The sequence below is a fragment of the Rhinolophus ferrumequinum genome, chromosome 2 (genome assembly GCF_004115265.2).
Source record: "Rhinolophus ferrumequinum isolate MPI-CBG mRhiFer1 chromosome 2, mRhiFer1_v1.p, whole genome shotgun sequence".
Classification (NCBI taxonomy): domain Eukaryota; kingdom Metazoa; phylum Chordata; class Mammalia; order Chiroptera; family Rhinolophidae; genus Rhinolophus; species Rhinolophus ferrumequinum.
Window position 1 is genome coordinate 86,810,210 of NC_046285.1, and position 19,411 is coordinate 86,829,620.

At 33.3% G+C, this 19,411-nt stretch overlaps 1 long non-coding RNA gene across 1 annotated transcript in view; it reads left to right on the plus strand.

Annotated features, from left to right (window-relative positions):
* The window catches only part of LOC117013245 (uncharacterized), a 508,384-nt gene that overhangs the window by 352,174 nt on the left and 136,799 nt on the right, over nt 1-19,411 (plus strand). Inside the window, exon 7 of the long non-coding RNA XR_004421294.1 lies at nt 12,447-12,561. This is a non-coding gene — a long non-coding RNA (uncharacterized LOC117013245). The remainder of the gene's footprint in view (nt 1-12,446; nt 12,562-19,411) is intronic.

Below are 19,411 nucleotides of genomic sequence, written 5' to 3' on the forward strand. Positions count from 1 at the left end.
CATGAAAATAGAAAATCCTTTATCCATTTCCTTTCTTAAGATGATTATATATATAATGGAATTCAGGTGATGCAGAATAAATAACCATAATGTATCCAAAAGGAAACAAAGGTGGAATTGATCTGTCTTGAATTGGCAGACAGTTTTGCTATGTCAGGCTCTTTCCTTGATCAGTGAAAGTATGCCCTCTAACCCTTAATCAATACAATTGATTGGAAAGGATGGGAACAAAGCATGAGAATGCAGGATACACTTGAACCTTCACTGTTCAGATATATTTACATGATGTTGATAACCCTTAGAAGCATTTTCCTCTACTCCCAGGTAATGGATGCTTCTTCAACCAACATTGAAAACCTATGTAATAAAGTAGTGGCATTCTTCATGAAAGAATATGTTTTGAAAAGTTAATCTTGTCTCATAGTACTTATAATTCTCAAAATTTATTAATCAGGATAGAGTTTCTATCATTAGGCATAGAGATAGCAAAGTGAAAATTCAATGTTGAAAATAACTAGTATGATTGTGTGATACTAAGTTTCAAAAATATACATTATTTTAATAGGAAAATCAGGAAAGGAAATAACAGTATCTATAAAGAGAGAATACATTTTTATTTATTTACTCTTATCATTTGTGCTCTATTCCTACCTACTGTGATCAATGGATAAAATATTATCTTTTCTTTATATAAAAAAGACCATACAAAATTAGCATATTTTTCTGAGTGAAGAAAACTCTAAACATATAAAATAAAATTGATTATGAGCAATCAGAATATCTATTCATTAATAACTGTATGCCACCTAAATTAAGCAGAATTCGAAATGAGTATTTTGAAAAGCCAACAAAAATGTCTTTAAACATTTTGATAGTTGTAGAGAATTGTAAGCCCATGATTCACCTGATTTTGTGATACTTCTGATTTTCTGATATTTTTATTCAGAATTTCTAAAATCTACTTAAGGAAGTTTTATAAATGCATTATTAAAACTAAAGTATATCTATTCAACCAATTAATGCTAAAATGTTTTTTGATAATGCTAATTTTTACAAATAAGTTATCCAAGGAAACTATGAGTTCTTCTCCTTAGTGTGTATACCATAAAACTCTATACACATCTTTCTAAATCTTAGAAAATTACTACTTCCCTAGTTCTAAAATGAAAGTATACATTGCTTCAAAAAATGAACATTTAAATGTAAATAGGGTAATCCATAGAAAACATCTAATGTAACATTTTAATGTTGCCATATTATGCAGCTATAATGAAATGATACATTTTTGAGATTCAGTTATTAGATGAAATATAATCACAGGGATATAGAGAGAGGATATATCATTAGTCTTTCTGGGGATAAATGCTACTATATGGTACTGTGAGGATTAAATAATATAATTATGTTTACAAATATTATATTTAAGTAGTAGGTAGTAATAACAAACACGTGTTTCCAGTTTTACTCCCCTTCCATTGCACAAAATTTTAGGCCTTGGTATTTAACCTAGTTATTCCTCCTAATTTTAAAGATAAGAGAACTAAATTTCTAAGAGTTAAATTACTTATCCAAGACCATAAACTTTATTGTTTACTGAATTGGCATTTGAACCCATTTCCTGACTCCTAAATCAGTTCCCTTCCCACCTCTCATCTTGTTTTCAAAGTGTTGTATATAGAACATAAGGAAAACTGTACTCTGTATAGTTCTGTTAGCTAAAACATAAATTATTATTGCTCCTTTACCATAATGTTCCAGCTCTGAATATCACAGTAATTCTGAAGTCCTTTGCTATCATTTAAACTTTTCCACGAAGTCTCATCTTAAAAAGTCAAGATTAATTCTTTTCTCTCTCACCTGTTAGGAAGTCCATCAACATAACAGAGACATTCCTTTATTACAAATATATACATCTATATATTCCTGATAACTATTGGAAAATGCGTTTCCAGATTTAAATACAACTTTAGATGACGTAATTTTTCGTGGTCTCCAAATTGCGCCTCATTATCATGCCCGGCCTTTTGCCTGAAAGAAAAACACTTCACCAGCTTCCTCAAGACCTATTTGTTCCTGTGTATGGCTATACAACAATGGCTATTATTGTCACTTTCCCCTCAAGACCTCCCTCAAGTTCATGTTGTTGCTCTAATTACCCCGTCTCAGATTTGCTCTCCTCGTCTCATCTCTCTGGTATGGCTTTGAATGCTGTCCCCTTGTGGATATTGATGACAGAATGGATAGGCAAGTGTATTTCACACTTGGGGAAAGCCGAGGGGCGAGAGGTAGGAGAAAGGAAAAAGGGAGGGAGAGTAGGAACAAGAGAGAAAGATTGCTAGAGAGTTACAATCATTCCATTTTCTAAATAGAATAGAAAATGAACGTTAGATTTCACATCCCAGGGTCTAAAGGATTATCCCTGAAAGGAAGAGAAATCTACGTGATTAGTTTTCCGGGTTAGTTGGTATACTCTGCACTTATATATCAAAGTAGAGAGAGAAAAAAATAAAAATTAATTTCAGATTGATAAATACACCTTTTGCATCCTAGTCAAAAACTGCCTGAGTGAAAAAAAAAACACTGAATCATCCTCTAGTCCACATACTAAAACTCTAAAAAAAATATGGGTCAGGTATTTTTTCCTGGTGAAAAACCATCTGTATCTTTCACCATGAAATTTTTAAAGTGATAACTCATCTATATTTATATTTTACTTTATTTTCATTTTGCTTAAGATAATTAGTTCCAGAATCTGATTGGTAACTCAAAATTATCTTAACAAGGTCTACACACACACACACACACACACACCTGTTTTTCTCTCAACATTTTATTTAATAGGAAACTCCCAACAGATCATCCTGGTTCATTGGTATCATTGCCACACTTAACTGCTGTTCCTTCTATATGAAAAGGATTTTTAAAAATTGCTCTTTCTCTGGATTTTTGCTACTACTCATGCTACCATTATATCCCTCTTTATTGAAAACAGAAATATGTGATACATGTTATTTGACACTAAAAAGACCAGGACTCTCACTTCTGGAAAGGATAGACACATAAGCATCTCTCAGATTCATTTGGCAACTTTAGCTTGAGTATTTGTTTTGTGTCTTCTGATGTTGTGTTTGTTTGTGTGTTTTTTAACTACCTTAAAGTTAATTTCTGTGTACCACTTTCCCTTAAGTAGTATTGCATATTTCAAAACTATTAGTAAATAAAACTACTAGATCCTCTTCAGTCAAATGAAATTCTCTTATTTTAGATCTTCAAATAAATATAGAATCATTCTCTTAAAATAGACTGGAATGAAAGTATGGGGACAAAATGATCAGTTATGCTATAAACTTTTCACAAGAACAGTTTTAAGTCAGCAGTGTCCAGTAAAACTTTCTGCAAAGTTGGAAATGTTTTATAGCTGCATTGTCCAAAATAGTAACTACTAGACATGTGTGTTGTTACACATTTGAAATATGGCTCAGGCAACAGAGGAACTGAATTTTTACTTTTATTTAATTTTAATAGCTACATGTGGCTTGTCTCACCTTATTGGAGAGTGTAGGTTAAGTAAAACAAAGAATATATGCAAGTAATAAAAAACAATATATTCTGCACATCCATGACTTTTGAGTCCAAGTTTGAACTGTAGATCATTGTTTGTCCTCCTTCTCCCTTACCCTAAGTACAATTCCCAAAATAAAACTGAATTCAAATGGCCTTTATCAGAAATAAGATTCCTGCCTTAACAGTAAGGTAGAGGACAGGTTATCTTAAAGTATTTTAGAGTAGTTATTGCTTCCTTTAAGTCAATATGTCACTTGATATATATTCAGGTATATCTTAGTTATTTTTTTGAAGTTAACAGAACAAAACTCAAATAATATATAAAAACAATTGACCTAGCAAGACCATACTTGTATGGCACTGCTTAAATATAAAATAGGGAGAAAAATTTTACTTTGTAAATACTTTAACCATAGTCAGGGTCTCATTTAGGGATGTTTTAGTATTAATGATTAGTAGTTTCAAATCAGAAGAGACCTTAAACCCATGTCTATGACAGTGGTGATTGAACTGATTGATTACAACATCTTCTTTCAAATAAATATTGATTATAATCAAGTCTGCATTCCCATTGGCCCTAACGGTGGTCTTGACAGAACCCTGGGCACTTGAACTGACTAAACCCTGTCTGGATATAAATATTTTAAATGCATGGCCATTCAGTTATAATTATTATTTTTCTTCAAACCTTTACTCCTCTTGATTTTCTACCTGCTTGGTTAATGTTTTTATGCCTTCCGGAAAGTTAAGTAAGTGATGTATGTGTCTGTTTCTACATGTAATAAAAAGAGATAGCATGGTTGGGGGTGAGGGGGGTGGGGGGGTAGGAGACTTGTATTTGCGTTTATTGTTTCTGATTTGCAGAGCTCAGAGTGAGGTGCTTATGCAGACAGTCCAGAGCTAAGATATCAGTAGGCTGTTTGCTGTAAGCACATGTTCAATTATTAAAATAGTCGACATTTTATGTCTGATAGCCTTAGCGAGGTCATGACATTAATTTATCCAGAGAATTGTGGGCAACTGTCTAGAAAAAAAATAGCATAAAGGACACAGATGTTGGAGAGCCAAAAAAAAAAAAAAAAAAGATGGCTTTCTGAGCAAAGAGACTTTAAGAGATGACCAGTAGATTTACAAGTAGAACAGGAAGAAGTAGAACAGGAAGAAGACAGCAGGAGTCTCACTGTTACTGACAATCAGTATTTAAAGCTATGCTGTGTATGCATTAATTTCTGTTATAGTTTTTCATTAAATTCTGTACTTGAACACTATTCCTGAATCTCTGGTTTCTGCAATCTAATTTCTTGTTATTTGTCGCTTCAGTGCTCCGTGATTCTTTGCTTTTTATTCTCTGTTCCTTTCTTCCCCTTCATTCCCCGCCCACTTCTCATTTCTGCATTTCCTTTTCTTCCTCCCTTTCTTATTCTTTTCCTTCCTTTCTCTCTCTCATGAGAGTGTGTACTAATTCCATGTTTCCATCAGGCGCCAACTTATTTTTGTGTGTATGTGTGTTTTTTGTTTTTGCGCTTGAGTTTTTCTTTCCCTTTTCGTTCAAATCAGGAGCCTCTAGGAGCTGATTTTAGAGATACATATCAGCCTGCACACGTTTCTTTTCTCTTTATGGGTTGTGTGATGTTTTCTTTGGAACCTCTGCAAATGGTTGTCCTTCATGTTTGTTGCCACAGATCTGTTGCCAAACTGCTACCTTAGTTGGTCCTGCAGTGCCGCAGTGCATGCTGGGATCTGTCTGTGTGAGTAAACTGAAATTTCAACAGCACCAGACAGCACTGAAATTGGCTTGAGAATTGCTGTACTTCTCATCCCTTTGTATGGATTTCTTGTATGCTGCAGAGTCACCAATGGCTAGATCTCTCTGGCAAGTAATTCAGAAATATTGCTCATGTAGAAAGGAAAGGTAGGTGGTTTACCACATTCTGTCATTAAAGGGAACAATTGAAGAACAAAGGAACTGGATAAATACCTATATACTGCCTTTTGTGTTGTGAAACACAGTGGCACAAACATAACTGTGTTCAGCCAAATATTTCACTTCCTTTTATAACAATGCATATAGATTGTTTTCATGTATGTACACAAATCCATATTTTGTGTAAACATATATTCAATATTTAATTATAGCCTGCAGACATTTCTTAATCTCAAAAACTTTTACATACGTATTACATACTAACACTCAACTATTTGTTATTCTTTTTTAAAGTTCATATATCAAAAAAATAAAAAATATACTAATAGCTTGTTGGTTGATTTCATTCCAGCAATTAGGATTTCAACACAGTTTAAATCATATTGATGATTCAGATGCTGGCAGATCTTATAATTCTTGTGAAATGAGAGCATAGCTAATAAAAATATTAAGCAATTATTTTTATTAAAATCGTAATTTTTTTCATTATTAAATAGAAATGATTGATGTATACAGATCAGTCTCACTCATGTGTCTCTTGGGCTCTTTGGGGGCTTCATAAAGAACTGGAAAGACTCCTTTTGCCCTTTTGCAGGGAGGTGGGGGCGGGGAGAGAAGGGAAAGAGTAAAGTATAGGACGGTTGAAGAACTGCTGGCATTATTTCTCTTCTATCACATGTGAGTCTGGATGCCTGCTCCCTGAGCTAGTGGACCCAGGATGAGATTGTGTCGGAGCCTGTTTCCACAACTGCATTTAGAGATCTGTCTTATTGATTGGGGGGTGGGGGGGACGGGTGGAGGTGGGAGTGTGAGGTGAGGGCAGGACCAACTGACTACTGGCGAACTGAACCACAAGATATTTTCTTCCGGAAAGATGTCAAACAACTGAGACTCAGCCACAGAGAAAGTAGAAAAGTGGAAAAATAAGGAGAGCCTGGAAGAAATGAAGGCATTTCTTATTAAAGCCCTGGGGCTTTTTCTTTTCACTCCTTTTCTTTCTTTCGGTTCTCTTTTTTTTTCTTCCATCATCTGACCTGCAAAGGCTAGAGTGACAGCGTCATGCAAATGCTGCAGTCCCGCAGGTCTGGGAGAGGGTGGATGCTAGACTGTGAGTTAATGTTAATGATGAGCGCAGTGAAAATACCAGCCGCTGCCACCCCCTGCACACAGAGCGCTCTGAGTCAGCATCAGATGCTTTGCCTCGCCTCTCGCAGGGTGTCTGTATGCCTGCGCGCGCGCGTGCTCGCTCGGGCATCCGTGTCTAGCCGAGGGGAGGGGGTGGCGTGTGAGTGCGTGGAGGGTAAAAGCCAGTCAGTCAGTGAGAAGCAAAGGTACGTTGGAGAGCAACTAAAATCTGACTGATTTCCATCTTTGGAGCATCAGATGTATTCCCTAAGGAGGATGGGTCTCCGTGATGGGGGTGGTATAATTATGTTAATGTCATATTTATGGAGGGGTGAGATTTTTCATTCTAATAATTGGTTGAATGCTATGGTCAAAAATTGTAAAGCCATATTCAGTTTTAAGGAAAAGCATGGACTTATATCTAAGGACTGTTTTATTTTTTGCTTTTTGTGAGTGCTGCTTTTTTGTTTGATTTTTAAAAAAAAACTATTTACTATTTTTAGTTATAACTGGTTCAGTATGGAAAAATCAAATGATAAACAGAAAAAGATCTTATATAATGATGCATTACATCATGGAGCAGAATATTTAAAGTCTTACAAGGCAAAGTAAAGATCTGGACAGGGGGTGGGGGTGGGGAATGGAAAGGGGTGTGGTACTAGGGTGGAGGAGGGGGGCCAGTTAGCAAATATTTTGTTCAGCATAGCTTTCCTTACAGCTTACTTGGAAATGGATGATTCACCTGTTCTACAGGAAAACATTCTAATTCTTTCCGTTTTGTTTTTTGTTTTTTTTTTTCCTCCTCCTCTTTTCCCTTTTAAGATCAACCACTTCAGAAGAACCAGATTCCACTTCTGTGGCCAGGACTTTTATGTTATGGCTGGTCCGATGGTTTTACCCTTCGTTCTATGCTACTAAACCTTGGATCATTCCTAAAGTACAAATTCTGTTCTCGAACCACAAACAAGGCTAAAAGATCGAAGGAAATTCAGTGAATACAGGATTGGGATTGTGCATTTTCAAAAGTATTGAGCTTTCTAATGCAACTATTTCAGATATAGAATCATTTTTTTTTTCTTATCGTGTTGCCAGCATTTTAAGTTACGTTTATTAAGTGGCATTGCTCAAATAGCTACAGAGTATGCATGGGAATATTTGCTGTCTGGATAGTTTGGAGATTGAAAGAGAAAAATCAAGCTTCAGAGGTATTAAATTATGACATGCAGAAAAGTTTTTTGTTTTATTCTTAACTGCAACAGTATATATTTAAATCAGATTTAAAGTGTTATATGTCCTGGGCCCACCTGTGCTGTATAGAAGTGTAATGGGAAGCAAAATTTCAATCAGGGTCCCATTAACTGGGATGTAATCCTTCTTTGATGTAATAGAGGCTATGGTATTGCTGTACAAGTCTGCTAGAAACAGATTTTTAACCCATTTTTAGTCTCTTTCTTTGGATCTAATGCAATGACTCTTAACTGTTCATTGTTTGTATTGTTTCTCATATTCTTCATTATTTAAAGGTCTGGAATTAATCTGTAAATGGTCGTCGTGAATATTCAGCTCATCCTAACTTTTATATATCCTATATATTTCTTCGTATGTATTTTAATTACTATTTAAAGGGAAAAGTTTAACTGAACCCAACTGTAATTTCTCAGCTAGGCTTATAACTGGAAGAAGAATTCTACCTCATCAAATCAGACTTTTCCTAGTCCCTGAGACCCTAACTTGTGAGGTATTTTAGTAACATCACAAGTCAGGCTCTTGGGACCTAGGCGGAGGGGAACCAGCAGCTTTGGACCTTATTGATTGTCTGCAGTTACCACCAGAACAAAAGAACATACATAGATTCTGCCTAGAAGAAAAGAACAATGCTCTTCTTTATAATCAGCAATGTTTTCACCATGACCCACCCCCAAAAATACTATTTTCAGAAACTGTACTCTAAAGTGATAACAGAGTTTCACTGAATCGCATTTATATTATAATGACCATATAAAAGCAATATAAGATATCTGTGTAAGAAGCAAAATTACAATACAAGTGTAAAAATGCTATTTTTAGTATATTTTAAGGTGGCTGGTCTAAGAGAATACCTCCTTAGATAATAATGGAGAGAGTGGTTTATATATGTATAACTTTTTTCATATGCATAGAATATATACATTAGCTACTTAAATCATATATGTCTCCACGTAACTATGGCTCAGAATATATAATATATAGCTGTAATCATGCTTGAGGCCTAGAAATAAAATGATTTACAATCTTCTCTACTGACCCTATTAGATTTTACTACTGATTTAAGAAGAATGCTGCTTTATATTTGGTATTTGTTGTCAGAGTTTTCCTTAGTTTTTTAACCAGACAAAATACTTTACATGTCTTTTTATAAAAAGACATTCCCTTGTTATAAGAGTTCAAGTGAGAGCTATCAATAATTAGCAAAAATATGGTACCTTTTAGTTTTTATATTTTAGTTTCTATACCTCATGGACTTATTGAGATAAATCAGTAAACACTACCTATCAAATCAGACTCTAATTCATCTATCAGCTGAATCTTAAATGTATAGTTTTATAAGAATTTTATTTTCTTAAGAGGTAACTATTTCACCTATAACTAATGTGTCATATTTGAACATTAGTAGCCACTGGCACATCAAATAAGTAATTTTTGAAATAGAATCAATATATTCAATCTGTTTAAGAATTTTACAATAATGCTGCAGATATTAAGATTCAAAATGGACACTTTCCATAATAGAAGAAACAAAGCAATTTCACTCTTTTGACTCTAATGCTTTACATGGGTACTATAAATTTATATCTTCTGCATTGTTAAAATAAATTTGTGAATGTATTTTAGAATACTGTATGGAGTCTTTGTTCACCTTTTCATTGAATGTGTTATAATTGCTTATGATTTGAAATATCACAGAATACAGGTTATCCATGAGTTATATTTCTTTAAAAATTGACTTTACAATGTCATAAACATATTTGTCATCTATATACGGCACATAGGATATGTTTAAGCATGTATTCACACTGTACCTATTCAGATTTTTTAGTTATATTACTTATTTCATTTCTCCAGAATCTTGAAATTTTAAGTGTGTGCATGTGTGTGTATAAACATATGTTTTAAAACTGTAAATGAAAGGAGGTAATCTAAACAGTAAAGGTTTTTGGTAGTATTAATTTTTTACTTCTTTTAACTTCATTCTCATTGTAATTGAACATTTTTAAAGCATACATTTCTTAATGCAAAGATATCTGTGTATATATATATTAAGTACACAGAAACTTGATTATACTTAATAACAATGTTTACACAAAGGATCAGAAACTATAATACTTCTTATGTAAAACAATATCACATACAAGTATATGTTTACAGACACCTGTTTTAATATAATCATAAATAATATGTATAAGGTGTTCCATCAGTGTAGTTCCAAAATAATGTGAATGATAGATATTTATTGCTATATGATATTAGATATAAGCTATTTCCAATGCAATATTTTCTTTTATGTTATCATATTTATGAACCACACTATATATTAACTTCTGTTACATAGAAGAAAGGTGCCAAAGCTAAATTTAGAATGTAATGATGTTTATTTCTCCATAAACATATATAAAATATATATTTTTTACTAATCGTCATGTATTCTTTGAGCCCTCCCTATGTACCTTTCCTATATATAAACGTCTTTTCTGAGAGCATCATTGATAAAGCTTTTCTCTTACTCCAGAAAGGTGAGTAAAAGATGTGAGTGGGTGACTTTGTTTATATAAACTTCTTTATGCTGTATCTAGATAGATGGACACTTTTTCTGTATTTGGATCGTAACTGTCAAGGGATAATATTGTTTCGGGACTGTATAATATGATTTGGAAAATCAGATCATACTAAGCTTAAAATAAGAGGAGAGATCTACAACAAAGAGCGAGGAAATGATGTGTGTTGCATACAGAAAAAGCAGTGATATTAACAATTCGATGGCTTCCTGGTTGGGAGACCAGCCTGAGCCAGACGCATATATTAAGAGCTGTCTGCTGCGGATGCGAGCTTGTTCAATGCGGTGGAAATGAGGGATCACCTCCTCTTTGACACCAGCTTATTTTTACATTTTAATTTTGAAATAGCAAATCACTGTTTTACATAAGTATGCTAACCCCTGTTTGATTCTTTTCCTTTCTCACATTGTTTGTTAATTTACTATGAACTTCAAGTTCCTTTTTTTAAAATATCATCACTCACCTCAAACATCTATCAAAGACCAATGAAGTATTAGTTTTTCTTTTGTCTCTTTTGTATTGCTCTGGTAATATTGTGATGCTCATGCTTTTAACTTTAAAAATCTGTGATGAAAACATCAATTTTCCAAAATGGCAGTTTTTAAAGCCTTTTAGGATCCATCAAGGAAGCCACTTCTGGAATTTTACCAAATATGATATGATAATAATTCATTTCAGGGTTCATAGGATCAATATCTTTCTTAATTTAAAAGTCCTTAACACTTTAGTGTTCCAGTGAAGCTATAGAAGAAGTGTAGAGATATTCTAAAGTCATTTAAGCATAGGCTACATTAATAGTGTTTAGAAGAGGTTTAAGAATCTCAGCAGAATTATAGTACAAGTTAATTACTATTGAAATTAGAAAAGGTGTATACTACCTTAAATTCCCCTTCAAAAGGAAATGCTGGTACATGTTGAATTCACCTGATAAATATGTAAATAGTTTTACAAACTGTCTTATTTAAATGAGTTTCAAGAAGAGCAGGATATAAAGGGTTAGCTAACGCCCAAATTTTCTTGCCATTTACACATGCAGTGCAGCCTAGGTTTCTGTAGGCAGCAAATGCAGGCATCATTTTGATATCTTGGATTATTGTCTTTGATTTCTTACTATTCATTTAATTTAACACTCACATCCCAGCGATCTCTTAATGATGGTATTTGGAAAGGAAAATAAAGTTCCTAATAGAGAGAACTTTTAAAAAATCCTGGCCATTTGTAAGCATTTGAAAAATATACTCTTTAGAGTAGCTTTGCAACTACATATTTACTGTGCAGAAACTTAAATAATATTCTTATTTTCATCTCCGTATTTGGTTTACTGATCTATAAGTGACCAAACACACCTTGAGACGTTTATATATGTGTGTGTAGGATATATGATAGATGATAGATAGATAGATAGATAGATAGATAGATAGATAGATAGATAGATAGATAGATTTTTAAGTCTTAGTAAAAACAGCATAAAAATTGAGACATCATCATAAAATCATTCATATTTTTTTTAGTGAGTGATTTTCAATTTTTATTGAATGTTACTTTTCGCCCACATCTTCCCATATTAAATGTTATAAGGTGAAATGCATTACTAGCCAATAATATTAACTTGTATGCAATGTTTTTTACTTGTGGAAGTTTAAAAGCAGGTGGAACTTGAAGGTAATTGAGATTGAGTGAATTTAAGGTTAAATAGTTTTATTTTATGTAATCAGTCAGTTAATTCCAAGCCTATTTTATAGAAAATTTAAAAGTGAAAAATTCTCATGGTCAAATACATTTTTCATTGTTGATATAAGTAATGCGATTTTTAAGTTGATTACCTTAATAATTAATTCCTAAACAAACAAAAAAGTGTAAGAATGATCATGGATTATATCTGTTAGGTCAGTTAGATAAGAATAATGATCCCTAGGTTTTTTCTTGGCCTTTTAATGTTTTGGGAGTGTTTTGGATTCTTTTATGTAGGCAGATTTAACCATTCATTTTTTTCTAAGAAATTTCTCCCTTTCTATTGGTAGGTATCTGATGATTTGTGAGCACCAAGTGACCATTCTGTGGAATCATCTTTCCTTGCCTTTGAATTAGCTTTCCCTAGACCATGAGTCAACATCAGTATTTTATGCATCCAAATTGGTAGGTCTTTCTTGAAACTCTTCTATGTATTTTGCTGGTCATATTAAGTGAATTGTGAGAAATTAAAGGTTTACATTGTGATTGTCTTTCCAGTTTCCAAACATCTTCAGTAAGAGATTTGGGTGGTGTTGAAACACTAGCTAACAGAAGCATTTCGTTTTGTAGGATTTAAAAATGTAATGTCTTTCTCATAGAAGACTTCCTATTCTTAGGGAGGACGGGGGTTTGGGGGGAAACCTGGCCGTGGCTAAGTTATTACTCTTTTGTTCATCATACGAAAAGCCCAGCCTGTGCATTTGTGAACCTCGGGGAGGTTTCTACATTAGACAGCATTTTTTGTTGGGGGATTACACCACAGTCGGTTCCCTTTACTTTTCTCTCTCTTCCTGGCCCCCTCCACCCAACATGGAGCCTTTTCAACTTCTTCAAAGAAGTGGGGGGAAAAGTAGACTCTTTATTAATGGCAGAAAACAAACTGGCTGCTGGACTTCCGAGACAGCCTTCTAATAATAAAGCAGAGTAGGCACTGCGACAAAGAATTCTTGAATGTACTAAATATATAAGGAAGCCTATTTAAATTCACCAGAGGGGCTTAGAGGACAAGCAGCAGAAAGTTTAGAATTCAATTCAAGCCATGCCAGAAAATGAAAATGTACTTAAAAAAGGATTTCTGAAACAATTGTTCAAAGACATGTCAACTTTTAAGGTTCTTTCTAGAATAATGAAATTCGTACTCTAATTTCTGTGGTGACTTTTTCAATTAGAAAGGGAAAATGATTAACAGAATCTCAAAGGAATTATATCTTATGTTTAAAGAAAATGCGTTTTCTTTCCATAGGGTGTGTTTTAGTGAGGGCCACTTAGTGCATTGACTAAACTCACCCAAATATACACACATGACAAAGAGATGATGTATTTCTCAGCAATTAGATATATCATAATCCTACTTTGGAATAAAGATATTCGACTTGTATGTTCTTTCTAGTTCATTTCCTCCCATTCAAGTCTATGATTTATGTTTTGAATAAATGCAATGAACTAATTCTGAAAGAGCAAACTGCGGATAAATAATGGGACTGGCTGATGCTAAATTTGAGAGATAAAAAAATGATCTCTACGTTATCTCTTACTAGCTTGCAAAGAGCTCTTTAGCTTTTATTTATCTATAAAACATGCTTCTATAAGGAGTACCCACATCTATAAGAATATATATCTTATTAGTCCTAATGTTGAGGTAAAGAACTGCTTGTAAGGTTCATTTAAAGGCCAGTACAGACTTGACTCAGGGATGAAATTTTTAGCAGGGTTTTTCCTAATATCTTTTAGAATTAACACAGATATTGGAAAAACATTGTCATTCTTTATCTCAGGGATTACAAATTGTAAAGATGATGGAAGCTTGAACTCTCTATGACACATCTTTATTGTCATTGTGGAGAGATCTTCATCAGTACATAAATATAATTTATCAACTCAAAATAAGCTGTTGATACATTAATTCATGCATTCATTCACAAATGTATATCCAGCATAAAAAAAGACTCAGTGAATTAAGGCTGTATCAACACATGGGACCCCTATGGCCATTTAAGACTTGATCACTTAGCAAAATTTGATTGATTTTAAAATGAAATGTCAGATGTATGAATATTAGTTATAGATATTAAATATTTAATGATAATTTAATTTAAAGCACTATAAATAGGCACAACCTGAATCATCATTTACCAAACAACTGAATTGATTTTTATTGGCTTAAAAATCTTAATGACATTTTAATACCAAGGACTTCAGTATACTTAATGATTGATCAATGAAATAATCCAAGTTAGCCCAGTTCCTAGCACCAAGAAAATGTTCAGTGAATATTAGCTTATTTATTACTGTTTGGGTCTTAGCATTTGCCTTTGTTAAACATATTATTTTTTTCATCACTAAAATTTACTGGATATACACTGTCCCATAGGGTGAAAGGCAGACCACATTAGGAAATCATTCTAGCTCCTGGGCACTCAAAAATCATATACTCTAAATATCTTTATCAAATACTTCTGGAGTGTAGACTTTAGGAAAGAAAAAGAGAAATTATGCTGTCAAACAGCTTGTGATCTACAAAAGATAGCTTTCATTTGTCCAACGTATTTTGTCCTTTTAGTGGGCTTTAGCATTTTATAAATCCTGTAATTTAGCAGTTTATACTGTTTTATATTTTACAGATAAGCATTCTATGTGGTTTGTCTTATTTTCTAGTTGTAGCTCAGATAACCTACCTATATACTTTGAGTTGTTTTGGACAAGGTATGGGTGGGGTATTGTTAGAATTTTGCAGTGCCTAGATTCTCTTCATATTATTCCCTATAATATATAAAAGTCTTTAAAAACCATAGATTGACTAGGAATATTAATAATTGTAGTTTATAAAACTGACATTTCCAGAATAATTGGACAAAATGCAGTATATATATATATATGTATATGTATATATATGATTTCTATCCCTCAAAAATAAGAGAAACCAAATATATTTTTTAAGTTAGGTTGAATATAATGGTATTGATCATGCAAAGTTTCATGAAGTGGGAATTAACATTAATTAGTCAAAGGTCCAAAACATTCTAATTGTGCTATTCTCTGGGAATTAACAAAATATGCAGAGTAAACTTGGATTTTTAGACTTGCATCATAAATGCCACCATTGAACTTGACAAGTGGAGTAAAAGGTAGAACACTAGAATTCTAACAACATTTCTACCACTAGTTATCTTATAAAACTGACCCTTTATCCTTTTCACTTGCCCAATTTACAGCTGATTTATGAAATAAGAATGTGGAAGAAGATGATTTTAAAATTTCTTACATGTAAAAAATTAGTATGTCATAAAGATGATTTTAAAGTTTCTTACATGTAAAAAATTAGTATGTAATAAGATAGTTGGATATTTTTCCATCACAGGGGATATTTTGAGTCAAAGCAGTAGGAAAGGATAGCCTTTGTTTAAATCATTACATTAATTACTCTTTCAGTAGCAAAAGATCAAAATCTAGATCAAACTAATTTAAGAAAAACAGGAAGCTGTATGTATTTCATCATCTCCTTCTTTACCTCATCCCCTTCCTCCTTTTCTTATTCTCTTGCTTCTCCTCCTCCCTTCTTCCTCCTTGGTCCTCTCTCCCTCCCCGTTACCTCCCGCTCCCTCTATCCCTATCCTTATCTTTCCTCTTCTCAGTAACTCTCCCTCCTTCTCTCTCACTATCTCCAATGTGTTGACTTTATTTTCAGGTGGTTGACTTCATTCTCACCTTCTTCCTGTGTGTTGAAAAAAATGGCAACTGGCAATTCTAGACATGCATTACGCATCATTCCTAGAGCTTATGATTCCAGAAGGAAAAATAAAAAGGTTCTCTCTACCGCTACATCAATTTCATTTCTCAGAAGATTCTGATTGTCTCTGTTTTGCAGACACGTCTCTGTCCAGATGAGAGTTTCGCAGATTGGACAGCCTGTGCAGGGAGGCAAAACATGGTTAACCTAGCAAGGTTAATGTCAAAGGCTTTAAAAGAATTCCAAAGCAGGCAAAAATGTAACAGGAATCCAAACAACCACTACAAGTTTCTAAATCACTCAGTATAATGATATATTATAGGCTCCTGTGAAATATGTTTGTCTTGGTAAATTTAGTGGAGTCTATCCGCATATAGGCAATATTATTTAGCCCTATCGTGCTCTGTCCAACATTATAACTATGAAACATTTGCAGCAACAAATCTCAACCTTGAGTATCATGGAGAGCCAACACATTTTATTAATTTTGCCATAATCATTTACTATATGGCATGCATGCATGCATCAGGAAAGTCAGCATTAGGACTCATTTAGGAATGTGACATTTTAAAAATTATTTGGGATTATCAGAAATGGGCGTTTGGTAAAGAAGGGATGGTGACTATATTCTGTACTGTCTAGTGACTCTCCTCTGCCACCATATGTTTAGGCTGTCCTGTTACAGCAAATTTTATATCCTTTCCACTTTTACCTCCAATATTAGGGCGCATTATATTAATGATTCTTGAAAATATTTTATTTTGGTTTGTGAATTGAGTTCTTCCTTTCTATTATCTTCTACGAGTTTTATATCTCATGGTATGACCTGGGCAGTTTTAAATATTTTACTATCTAGAACTATTCAGGGGATCTTTATCGATGAGAAAAAGATTAATTTGTTTTGAACAATGATTCTAATACAAAACATTCTGCTGGTTTTGATTTGTGTGTGATGCAGATGAGCAATGCTGTAAATATAATTTAAAGGGTTTGAAAATTGATTTTAATATCACAATTCTTCTTCCTAATTAATTAAATTACAAATTTATGCTATGGTTTTCAGTATATTAAAATAAGTTGTCATATTTGGAACATCTGTTCATGCTCCTACTATGAGTATGTGTTTCTAACTGTCTGAAGCATTGCTAGCCATAAATAATATTTGTTATTTAGTCTGTGGAAGTATGATAACTACTTGCTCCCACAATGCTTGTTTATTTCCTACGGAGTAAATCTCCCAGATTGTATTTTATCGTATCCTTATCAAAATGGAATAAAAAAGAGTAGGATTTTAGTTGAGCCTTGCTGATTGGTTAAGAAAAGCAATGGTTCTCATTGGCAGACTTTCCAGACACTGTACCGTGGCTCGAGACAGTCAGCTGGTACTATCACTTTGTCTTAACTATAAATCACAGTCTCGTAATGGCCCAGGCTGATACCTTGACATTTTCAAGAAGAGTAAAAAATCTGATTTGAATGGAAATCAATTTCATTTCACAAATCTTGGGTAACTACTTCAAGCCTTTCCTTGTGTCTTCTTAAAACTTATTTGGGATTTTCACGATCATCAGAGGATTATTTGAGTGTTATATCATCACTTCTTTTAGCTGTTAAACCATATTCTTACTTCCTTCTTCAATCTCAATATGGATAAATTGATTTTTAAAATTTTATATAAGAAAAAAATCACCAATAAGCCAGATTTTATTTTAAATATGATGCATTGGTAACTTAAAAATATGGCAGTAGCAGCAATTGATATTTAGTTTTGCAAACCTTTTGTAAAATGTGCTGTGATTTTAAAAAATCCAAGCTGTATACATACATACCTAGGTTAACCTTTGATTATAGAATAATATACATGTATAATGCCAATTATGGACTGATTTTGAACTTCAACCAAGCAGATCTCATGCCTAGAAACCTCTAAAAGGTATTTTTACTTTTATATTCTTTCACATAAAAAGTAGGTTCAGTATTCTAGAGTCAATGAGGAATAGCGTGTATTTAATTGTGTTAGGTGGATTAAGCATTAAACTCTGCCTCGATTTTTTTTGACCATTCAACCCAAGTGGCATAGAAGTAACCACACTTGACTCGAGTGAAAAATTCTTATAGGATATTTTAGGAGCGTGACATTGAATGTTTAAAAAAAAAAATTAACCTACTCTGTTATGTCTTCTACCTTTAGGAAAACACTACAGTTTCTTTTAAAACCATAGAGTGGAAGAAATGTCTACTTCCTTAGAATTTTTTTTTATTAAGTTTATTGGGGTGACATTGGTTTATAAAGTTATATAGATTCAAGTATACAATTCTATAACACATCATCTATATATTGTGTGTTCACCATCCAAAGTCAAATTCCCTTCTGTCACCATATATTTGACCCCCTTTACCCTTTTTATATCCCCCTAACCCTCTGATAACCACTGAATTGTAGTCTGTGTCTATGAGTGTTTGCTTATTTGTTTGTCTTGTTAGTTTGTTGCTTTCAGTTTTATATCCTTTATATGAATTATAAGATTCTTAGTGGAGGCTAAAACCACCCCAAAATTAAGAACCACTAGTGATAGTTAATGTGAAAAAGAGGAGGTAAATGTGAGAAATCTCATAACTGCGTAATTAAGAGAATTAAATAACTGAGTAGATTGCATGGGGATACAAATTGTAGCAAGGCAGAAAGGCGATAACTTTTTTGTTTTATTTATTTATGCATTTTACCTTTTGACGCTAGAAGAATAAGAATCATGGTAATCCTTTTGTGAACCAGCATCAGATCCCCCCGTTGGCTCCTATTTTAGTAATACAACTTTGATATCCGCCACATTGGATTCATCGTGTGAATGTGACACCCAGAGATAGATGTCAAACAAATAATGGAAAATTTGAAGGTGATTATATAGTTTTGAAAATCATTCTTACGAAATCTAGTTGAAGACTTTGAAGTCAAGAACCTAGGATTCTGCTATATTGTTTCTTTCTTTGAATGACTTCCATTTTCCAGGTAATCTCAAGATGTCCACTGGTGCTCCACCATGTTGTTCACTTTCAAACAGTAGTAATAAGAAGAGAAAAATAAGGACACTACACTTCTTTTTAAAGCAAATTTCTATAATTGTTATACACACCTTCCAATATATGTGGAACTTAGTCACCAGTTACACACACAAAGCTTTTGGAAAGTGGGTGCATAGAAATGTAGACTTTATTCTGGGTAGTCATTCAGCCAGTGAAGGACCAGAAGAAAAAGGGGAGAAATGATATTGCAGAAAAACAAGCAATCTCTGTCATAGTGAACATAAACAATTTTGAAGCATTCAATAATTAATGAAGCAAAGTCATAATATAGAAAAATTTTATCTGGACCTTCAATCTAAGTAACAGATTTTGGTTGGAAACAAGGAGGCATTTCTTTATACCATATACTTTTATGAAAATGTATCTCATTTCAAACTCTTTTTCTCCTCAAGTGGTTTATATCCTGGAAATACTGGAGTTCTGAGGGCAGCTGGAAAGATAGTATTA